This window comes from Mustela lutreola, chromosome 14, assembly GCF_030435805.1.
Source record: "Mustela lutreola isolate mMusLut2 chromosome 14, mMusLut2.pri, whole genome shotgun sequence".
Taxonomy (NCBI): Eukaryota; Metazoa; Chordata; class Mammalia; order Carnivora; family Mustelidae; genus Mustela; species Mustela lutreola.
The window spans coordinates 58,791,428-58,803,055 of NC_081303.1; the positions used below are offsets into that span (position 1 = coordinate 58,791,428).

At 32.5% G+C, this 11,628-nt stretch overlaps 1 pseudogene; it reads left to right on the forward strand.

Moving 5' to 3' along the window:
• The first annotated feature begins 10,989 nt into the window (after nucleotides 1-10,989).
• LOC131814691 (cytochrome b-c1 complex subunit 7-like) lies at nucleotides 10,990-11,350 on the forward strand (annotated as a pseudogene).
• Nucleotides 11,351-11,628: the final 278 nt, after the last annotated feature.

Genomic DNA, 11,628 nt, shown 5'->3' on the forward strand with positions numbered 1-11,628 from the left:
ATAAATAAATAAAAATGAGGATTTTAACCATGTGTCTGTGTAGGCTATACATGGGTATGAACAGTTAAGAAGCAGAGAGAGAGTAGAAATACATGTAAACCAAAAATATAGAGTTGAGGAACTGCAAGTGGTTCTATTTACTGGAAGTCCTTTGATAAATAAAGTCAAACTAGGAGGAAATTTTGTCCAGGATATTTTGGTGTAGAGAGTATAGAAGAGATTAGTCACCATTATTCTATAACTCTTCCTCCTATTCAAAGTCATTTCATGGATCCTTCCATTTTTGTCTGTGAACATGTTTAATCAAACAGATAATGATTTTTTTCAAAAGCTAGACTTCAAAGTCTTTCTGTGGCACTCCAGTGGATTTCGTTGTTTTGCCTATAATATGGACATGCAGGACCTATATTCAGCAAATAACCATTTCTGGAGAATATTTATTTTGAAAATACAAAAATTCGTTACAATTCAAATAATAGTTGAAAATTCACTGAGGCCAGGGATTATTTATATCTCATTTATATAAGGACTTATATATAAAAAATCACTTAGATAGAACCATAAGAGTTCAGTCAACAGCTTGATACACAAGTTATTTTAACATGGGAATATTTGAGGACAATAATGTTTCTTTCTGATGTGGTGAAATAATGGAAAGATTCATTATTTAGTTTATTTGTTCTCAAAATACTGTGGGATAAGACATGAAAGCCTAATGCAGTGTTTGATTTGCTTCTAAATGTAGACTTCTCTTAGTTCTCACCTTTAAGTGTTTTTCAGACTATAAAAACTGGGGAAATATCAGAAGTACATCATACGCTTTGTCCATAAACATGTAGGTGTTCCCAAACTAATTCAATTTAATTAAGCAAAAAGTTCTGTGCACCAAAAATAGTTTTCGTGTTAGTGATCTAGTTGTTGCAGGCAATGTAAGATATATAGGACACCAATATTCCCGTTTTTAACTTGCTTTTCTTACCTAAAAATAAATCATGAACAATCTTCCAAATATGTAATGTAGATCTAGGTCATTCTTTTAAACTGGGTCCAAGTTTTCAATTATATGTTAAATACATAGAATGCTTGAGAGCATACACTTCAGAAACAGATTGCTTACATTCTCATCCAATCTCCCCACCTACTATTTATGTGACCTTGGACATGTTATTTAAATAATCTTTGCTTCAATTATTCTATCTGTAAAACAGGGATAATGATGTTGCTTAACTCGTATAATTGTAAAATGCTTCGGAAAGGTCCTGATCCATAGAAGGGGCTAAGTAAAATATAATACCATAATTATCATTACTGTACATAAAATGTGAGTATGCCACCATAGCCTTATTGATGTGCTTTCAAATTTTGCCTATTTTGAGCTGTCAATTCTGAGTAGTATCTTGCAACTATTTCCTTGCCTGGAAGTATATATAATTGTTTTTTGGTTGTTCTAATAAATGCAGTGTGGAATAACAGATTCCCATGAGGAATTCATGAAACTATCTACTATTTTCCATCCTAACAGTCCCTGGAAGCTCCCACTGTGTTTAATTATTCCCAGTCTAGAGAATAAGAAGAAATACTTAATTTACACATTCTTGAGAACTAGAAGTGTTTGGAGTACCATTTCACAAGCTGATTTGTCAGACGGATAATCCCTTCTATGAATTGCCAGTTTTTAAAAATTCCTTAACAAATCTTAATTATAACTCAGTAAAATTATTTATAGCATTTTTCTGAGTAACATTTTCTCTTTCCTATGAATTGAGAAAGAAGATCCATAATATGGGCACCTACTCAATGATGTTATACTTCAGTGTGGGAAAAGATGATAGCTGGGAATCTAATCATTCAGATACCCATCTCTGTGGGCTTTTACTGTTTTGAGCAATTCGCTCTGCTGACTGTAATTATATTAAAGATACATATTTTCCATGCAATATTTTATAGCTGTTTTCATAGCTGTTAAACAAAAGTATACCCGGTAAATTTCAAGATTTTGTTAGCACTATGAGATTTTTGACTTAGACACAGTATTAACCCCTAATTTCTAGGTCAGTGGAAATTTCACAGAAAATCATCTTTATGTCTTGGACTTGTAACATTTTCGTAACTTTGTAATATTTTTCTTTTAAATTTATTTTCTATTTGGAGTTTAAGTATTTTGTGAATATTTGTCTAATTTAAGTATATATATATATAAATATAAATATATATTTATATTTATATATATATATATTTCCTAGATTATCATAAGCCTTTCATTGCGCGGCTTCAGATCTTTGCTCAGATCAAAGAAATTCTTCTCTGTTGTTGGTTTTGCTATTTCTTCCTATCTCTCCATTTTCTTCTGGAATTCTTACTATTCGCATTATATCTTCTGGGTCCTTCCTTTATATTTTTTAGATATTTTTTTATTATTTTATATTCAATGATTTTATATATTTCTTCAGCTTCCAAGTGGATATTATTTATTTTCAGGGTACCAGATAAATTTTTACATTTGACATATTGTTTTTGGTTCTAAAATTCTTTAGCATAATGTGTTTGTGTTTCTGTGTGTACACCAATTAAATCTTTGAAGAATTCCATTATTTTGTTGATTGCTCTGACGAGTATTAGTTTCACTTCAATAAGAGGCACATATTCTAGACCTCTCAGTGCCGTCATAAACCTTTGATTCCTTATTTGTTTTTATTTTTTCCTCTTTACAATATTATATACACTTTATAGCCCATTCAAGCCGTTAGTCTCACTTGAGGTGCTAGATGCAAACAATTATTAAATGGACTAGTACCTGCTGCTCTTTTTGAATTTCTATAAACACATGTACACAGGAAACAACTATTTTCTCTGCTGCCAGGTTATTCTAGATGCAGAGTTTTCTCCTAACCAGTTCATTTTTGAAAAACTTAACCTACAAATTCAGGTTGTTCTCAAGCATCAGAGTCAGGAAGCCTTTCTAATTTTCACCACAAACAAGTATGCTGGTACAACCCTTTCCTGAGGTGACTTGAAGGTATTCTCAGGCCCTTATGGAATTTGAGTCCGTTTGGGGAAGGTATGTGCTATGTGAGTGCTGTGAAGTGTGTAAACCTAGCAATTCACAGACCTGTACCCCTGGGGCTAGTAATATATTATATGTTTATTAAAAAGTTTTAAAAAATTAAAAAAAAAGAAATTTGAGTCCACATTCCAGATGTAAGAACAAGCCACCTCTTTTATATCACGAAAATAATCAGCTCTTCTTTTTTTTCATATCTCAATAATCCACGGCTTAGCCATTCTCTGTAGATGCTCCTAATTTACCTGCACTGACTTTGTATATGCCAGAGACATCTTGAATGACAGTTGATATGTTTTTTTTGTTTGTTTGTTTTTTTAAAAATTTTATTTATTTATTTGACAGAGAGAAATCACAAGTAGATGGAGAGGCAGGCAGAGAGAGAGAAAGAGGGAAGCAGGCTCCCTGCTGAGCAGAGAGCCTGATGCGGGACTCAATCCCAGGACCCTGAGATCATGACCCGAGCCGAAGGCAGTGGCTTAACCCACTGAGCCACCCAGGCGCCCCGACAGTTGATATGTTAAAGGCCTTAAAGAACCAATGTCAAGATGCCGTCCTTTTAGGATTACTCCAGGTTCCTTTTTGTTTTTCTTCTCTCTTCTTTTCTTTTCTTATTACCCACTGAAAAGCAAAGTAGAACAAGTTGGTGAAGTATAGACAGCTGAATCACAACACGAAAGTTTGTAATCTAAATTATTTTTATCAGTCCATTATAAAAGCTCATTTATTAGTCACACATTGCTTGAAAAATGTGTATGGATAATGCCTTACATTGTTAAATCCATGCATTTCTATTTCAAATAATAATAAATAAATAATAATAATAATAATAAATCAATTAATTTATTTTCAAACTTAAATCCAAACACTATATACTATAATATTATATTTTCTCAGATTCCATGCATATTCAAACTATACATAAATTATTTTGACTGACTAGCCTAATTGATTTTATCACAGAATGTCAAATTAGCTTGAATATGTATAATTAATTTCGATTTGATACATCTGTGTATATCACACATTTGACTGACTGGACTTGTCATGACAAAACTCTGGCATAAATTTGTGTGTGTGTGTGTGTGTGTATCTATCTAAATCTATCACTTGCCTATCTATCTGCAACTTTAGTTGGTTATTCAAAGCACTTAAAATAACAGACACCTCAAATTCAAATCTAGCACAGTTATTTAATTATTTTGGTATTTGTTTGGTATTTTGTTTTGAAATTTAATTGAATTTATTTCCATATCTGATCATGGACTTGATGGTGATATACTCTATCATTTTCAGATAAAATTAACAGTCTGAGAAATGTACAGACTGACAGTTTAAATGTCAGTTAGAATGATGCTAATGCAAATTGAATTTTTAAAATAACCATACTGTGATGAGAAAGGCCATTTGGAATTATGTGGCATGAAGTTATTTTTAAATGAAGCTCGAAAGTGTAAATGGGATACAGCTATAAATGTCATAAGGTATAGAATTTGCCTAAAAAGAGTCTTAAATTTTTTCCCTAATCTTTTGGAATTTATTTCTCTAAATACCAGTTATGTCATTAACATTTAAACAAATGCCTGTTCCTTAAAAACAAAGCATTTTATTTCTTAATTGTCCAACCATTTTCTCTTTTTAGAATTGAGTATATCAGAAGATCTAGCTGGAAATTAGAGAACAAGTAACCAGCACCTACATAGATGCAAGTCAAAATCCTGCTGAAAACTCAGCTATCTCATTCTGTTTCTCTTCCTTATCTCAAGTATATACCTATAGCCACATTAATATTATTTTTTTCAAAACAGTTTCCCATACTAATTCCTCATTTCTGCCATTTGCACTTTAAGTTGAAAATCCTATTAGATTTTGCATTGCTTCTACTCTCCACTTCCCTCCAATATCATAGTTTCATTATCCCATGATGAATTTCCTTCCCCAGCTCAGTCCAGAGTCTTACCATCTGCTGCAGGATTATTGCCACAATCTTTAGCTGGCCATATATATCACCGAGTCTTTACATTCTTCAAACAATTTAAACAACCTATTCCCTCTCACCTGAGACACACCTAAATTCTGATGTTGCACTTCTAAGACTTAAATTTGCACTCTTTTAATAGTGTACCTATCACCCACACAGTATCAGAAAACAAGCATTCTAAAATCTCCTTTTGTCAATAGGGAAAATTTGCTTTAGAGATTTCATGCAAAGTTAAGCTGCTAAACAAATATACAAGTAAATTATCTAAATGTGAACTCTTTAGAGATTAATTTTAGCTTCACTTAAGCATTTTTAGACAATGCTTTTTTGTGTGAAAATTTGATGGAAAATCTAGAGAAAAGAATATCTTGGTGAATTAATTGATGGATTGGTCAATTGAATTTGGCCATAATCAATTGACCAAGAGTTTTATTAATATTTTTCAATCTTTAAAGACTTCAAGATAGAAACAAATGTACAGTTGCTGTGAGAAATTATCAGTTAGGCCTGCATTACAGAACTCTCACTTAGACTCTCGGCAACTGTTCAGATACCTAATTTGCTTTCCAATTTGTATGAGACTGATCAAATGGAATTTTTGCCCATAATTGAAAAGTGTAAGAATGCAATCATCAAGAAATTGAAACATAACAAGCCCCTCTTTTACCCTCCTCCTCATCTTTTTCTATTAAAGTCATAACTCCCTGAGGCCACATTGATGAGGAAATAATATGTTGGAATTTATTTTTATTCTAAGACCAGCTGTCTCAACCTTAAACCCTCTGAAAATCACTAATTTAGGAGAGCAGGGCTAATCTTTAGCCACTGTAGCATAATATGTTACGTAATATGTTACCTAATGATATGTAATACAAATATAATGTTAGTGAAATATGCTAGAGAAATATGAAAATGGCTTGAGTTTCTTTAAGGAGCACTTCCTAATGAATTTTATGCACTACTAGACTACAAATGCCATGACTTTGCAGACTAATGACTATTTAAAAGTATCATATTGAGTAGTGTTTCATGATAATATATTCCTCCCTCTGTTTGATATAAGAATACAGGTGATCATATAAAATTTCCTATGGATTTATGGCATTATGAAATATATTTGACTCCAGGGAAAATGTCAATGAAGAAGTATATTTAGAATGAATTCATCTCAAAGTATCTGTTTGTACTGAAAATATTATTGAAATCAATCTTTCCTACATCTGAAGTATTTATATCTTATCAATATTTTATGGTTCTTTTGAGGATAAACTGTTTAGAACAACATTATTACAATACCTGGCACAAGCACCCATATTCGAAAGACTTCTTTCAGAGTTGCCATTGGCATAAGAGGCTCAGAATAAATTCGAGTGACATAGTTTGAGCAACTGATGCCAAAAGCTAACAGTAGCTCACCCTGAAAGCTCATTTGTCATAATACTCTTAAGAGGAAGTGATTTAAACGAAAAGTGGCAGGGAAAACAGAACAGCCTAAAGTCCATTTTGCACAATAAGCATTCCCAACATTAGAGCACTTAATGAAGAGTCTTTTGGATTTCTTGCTAAAATGATCTTCCTATATAATATTTTTTGCTATTATGGTCTGTGCTTTGTGCTGGTTTGAGCTATCTTTTGTTTGACCAATGATAATCTGTAGTAAACTCTTGTATAATCTATGTTATACACTTAGAATTGGCCTAGAATATAAGGAAGACACAGTAGATATGATCCGTGTGTATGTTGCTCCTGCACATTTCTCCACTTGTCACCACATCATCACACGTGAAATTGCATCCCACAGTCTGAGTGAAAACTCACAGGTTATTGGTTTCTATTTTGCAAATAACCCATACCAAAGAACTCATTACCCAGAATTTATTTCCCAATAATTTAGTTACCAATAATACATTTATGGTAATTCAGGTAACAGTCATAAATGTATTATTGATATTAATGATGTATCATTATATATTTATTATGCAAGTTCTATACTCCATTGATTTTAATTGACCCCAAACATAAACTGTTTACTTCCTGTTTTCTAAACTCCAATACATAAAATGGTGATATTAGTTTAAGAACTATGTGTGCAGTACCTACTCTAATTTTTTGATTCTGATTATGTATGTATGTGTAATGAATATACAATTTTCATAACTTGTTACTCCAGAAATTTATTAAGCGAGGAAATCTTGGTTTCTTTTTTGACACTTCCACCCAGTTTTGCCTTCCACTAGTTTTTGAGGCCAAGTCATCTTGGATCTTGCCTTTAACCTACTTCTGCCTCAAGCTTAAATGAATAATTCTCTTCTACCCTGACAAAATTCTAAAATAATAATGACATTTAAAGACAGTCAAGTCGTTGTTATTCTGCATTCCCACACTAAACCAAAGGGAAAATGAGTTATATCTTGTTTATAAAATTTACTTCAGAGATAGAAAAACAAATTGATGGAATAATTAATACATATGCCATATGTCAAAGATCTACAAGCTCTTCTTGTAAAGTGAGTATTTTAGACTTTACATACCATTTATGGTCTTATTGCTTCTTTTCCTTCTTATTCTTTTCTACAACCTTCAAAAAATGTTCTGTAATTTGGCCCTTGAACTCTGTTGTCCATGGATCTGTGTCCATATAGTATTGCTTCTTTTATTCTTTATTATATTTTTGACAGTTAAGTTTAAAAAAAAACTTTTAAACTTAATAATTTGTTCTCCTTAGTGCATTTAATAATTTTAAACCTCTGTTAACATGTAGTCTGATAAATTATGGTAACCGCAATAATTTCTTTGTTGCCTCATCTTCCTGCCTCCAATTCATCCATTTTTCAATGTTAAGGAATGTTTCCTGGGAGACATGGGATCTTTCCATATTGACTATGAGGTCAATTTTTCTGTCTATAATACTCTACCATAAAACTTTTTTACTCACATATTTAAAATACTTGTATAAGCATGGTTGATTGTTAGATTTCTTTTTGAAAACACAGTACATTTCTTATCTGTCAAGTTACTTTTCTTTCTCCTTAGGTAATGTAGTCATTAACTTCTCATTTTCAAGCATTTGTTGTTCATAGCTTTACTTACTCATCAGGTTAAGGCAAAAGGCAGGTTTTACACATTTCTTCCAAGATGTCATATATCATACACTTTAATACTCGAGAAAATATCTTCTATAGATCACACATGTAAAGACACAGCTATAGATCTAAAATTTTAAAAGACATAAAAAGAAAACTGTGTTATTGGAGAGGAGGAAGGAAAGTAGATGTAATTTTTACAAGGCATAGGGAGAAAATAATCAAAATAAACTGATACTAAAAACAACTATAAAAAGTACAAGGTTAAAAAAAAGCAAAAACACAGAATTTTTAGATATGAGTGGCAGTGTTAGTATCTTCATTATGCTCAATTATTTAAAATTTATTATTCCATTTAATCATACATATAATACTATAAAAAGGAACTTTTATTCCAATTTTATAGGTAAAGACAAATTCACAGGTCATATGAAAAGCAAAAGGAATTAAATCCAAAATCTTCTGTATTATTATATGCAGTGTCTGTATTACTATATTATATATTACTATATATATTTCTATTTTGCTATAGCCTATTTTCAAAATATCTCATAGTCTTCCAGACTCTGATTTGCAGGTTTGTAGATTCCTTATGTGACCTCCTCATCTCCTTTTTAAGTGACAAGTATACTTCATGCAGAAACAACATAATGCAGGGATTTTTATTTTCTTTGAATTTAGGAAAATGGGTGTATTTTCAAAAGATATAGGTTTCTATTCTAGTACCTTGATGAAGTTCTAAAATTTTATTTAACTTCATTTTTAAAATAAGCAATTTACAAATAAGAACTGCCGTTGTCAATTACTTTACATATAATGTCATTTAATTTTCACAACAGCTTCCAAAGCTTTTACTATCATTACCACTGTTTGCTAAATGGAAAAAAAAAAAATGAGCCTGGAGGGGTGATTTGATCAGATTCATACCATTATGATTTAAACTTAGAACTATATGGTTTTAAAGTTCATATTTCAGAAAACTCAGATGTGTGAAGAGAAAGAAATCCATCTGACTGGATCTGAGAATTACACTTCATATTCATATTATCATTTCACATGAGATTAATAGAATGAACACATTAAGGTTGTCAGGTTAACAAATAAAAATACAAAATTATATTTTGTATATATAATTTTATATATAAAAATAAAATTATATTGCATGAAATGCATTTGTACCATAAACTGATTTGCTGTTTGTTTGAAATTCAAAATTGCCATCCTGTATTTTATCTACGAAGCCTAAGAAGAATACCAATAAGTAGGCACACTCAGAATTCGAGGACTAACCATTGTTGGATCCTATTCATGTATGAGAACTGGGCATTAGTTTTACATTGATAAAAGTTTTTACATTGGTAAAAATGGCAGAGTCTTTCCAAATAAGGGTATTGTTCCTCCCCCAACAAAAAGAAGGAATAAAGAAAAGAAAAGGTAATGAAAGAGGAGAAAGAAAAAAAGAAGGAAGGAAGAAAAAAAAGAATGAAGAAACGATGGAAGAAAGGAATGAAAAAATAATAAAAAGAGACAAAAAGAGCAATAAATAAGAGTATCACTGAAAATAAATATTAAAAAATGTATCCAGTATTGACACATAGCCATGAAGCCATGATAGAGTATCTTGGTTGACTAACCCCTGAAAAAGTCTAAAAAATTATAAACCTAAATTATTTGACCCATTCATAAATTAAAAATTAGCCAAGACTCACATTTTTCCATTTTCCTTCCATAACTCTCTCCCTTGTTGCTTATTATTTCAATTAATGTCTCTCCTTCTTATATCATATTACCTTTGTGTTATTTGGATCACATCAATTCTCCTTTTTGGCAGGGACTTGGGATAGCTTTATATATAATTTTGGGTATGTGGATCTCAATGTGAGATCTTAGATGATTACATGGTGGTTTTCTAATTAAGGCACAAGATATGTGGAACAATTTTCAATCACATCAAATTCATGTTCTTATACCTTGTGAACCTGTTGATAATTTTTTTGTCCTGTTAAAATCACAACTAATAAAGATACATTATATGGCTTATAACTTGCTGATATAGGCTGTGGAGAAAATTCTAAAGTTAATACTTTTGAAAGTTAAACAAATATGTTTAAAATTAATTAATTTATTAGAAGTTGCCAGTAAATGTCTCCATTTTTTTTTTGTTTGAAAAACCCTTATAGGGACGCCTGGGTGGCTCAGTTGGTTAAGCAGCTGCCTTCGGCTCAGGTCATGATCCCAGCGTCCTGGGATCGAGTCCCACATCGGGCTCCTTGCTCCACAGGGAGCCTGCTTCTCCCTCTGACTCTGCCTGCCATTCTGTCTGCCTGTGCTCACTCTCGCTCGCTCTCTCTCTGACAAATAAATAAATAAAATCTTTAAAAAAAAAAGAAAAGAAAAACCCTTATAAAGAAAACTTGACATTTTTTATTATAATCAAAGTGCAGATTATCTTTTTTTTAAAATTCTGGAAAAAATAGATTTGCATTGGAAATAAGGATTATTATTCTTTATACTTAGGTAATTATCACGAGATGCTATTAGAAAAATTGAACTTACCCAGCAGGCAGAGCAGCAGTCTCAGGTCAAAATGGCGAGCAGGTCTGCCATTGCAGCATCAAGCCAGTGGCTGGAAGGTATTCGAAAATGGTACTACAAGGGCGCCCTGGTGGCTCAGTTGGTTAAGCAGCTGCCTTCGGCTCGGGTCATGATTCCAGAGTCCTGGGATCGAGCCCCGCATCAGGCTCCCTACTCAGCAGAGAGCCTGCTTCTTTCTCTCCCCCTCTCCCTGCCGCTCTACTTACTTGTGCTCTCTCTCTAGCTCTCTGTAAAATAAACAAATAAAATATTAAAAAAAAAAAGAAAATGGTACTACAATGCGGCAGGGTTTAATAAACTGGGGTTAATGCGAGATGATACAATACATGAGAATGATGATGTGAAAGAAGCCATAAGAAGGCTACCTGAGAACCTTTATAATGACAGGATGTTTGCATTAAGAGGGCACTGGACCTGACCATGAGGCATCAGATCTTGCCTAAAGAGCAATGGACAAAATACGAGGAGGATAAATTCTACCTTGAACCGTATCTGAAAGAAGTTATTCGGGAAAGGAAAGAGAGAGAAGAATGGGCAAAGAAGTAATCATGGAGTTGAAAACTGTCATTGCATCTGCCCTCAAGTATTTTTAAGAAGTTGAATAAAGCTGAAATGTACAATTTAGAACTATCTGAGCTGCAAATGTATTGCTTTAAATAAATATCTATTTTGATTACAAAAAAAAAAAAAAAGAAAAAGAAAAATTGAGAAATTCAGGGTACTGAATTAAAGACTCCTGTTAGGAGCACCCAGGTGTCTCAGTTGGTTAAGCGTTTCCCTTTGGCTCAGGTCATGATTCCAGGGTCCTGGGATTGAGGGCCCCATTCAGGTGTCTCTGCTGAGTAGGGAGTCTGTTTTTCCCTCTGCCCCTCCCCTGCTCATGCTCCCTTTTCCTCTCTCTCTCTCTC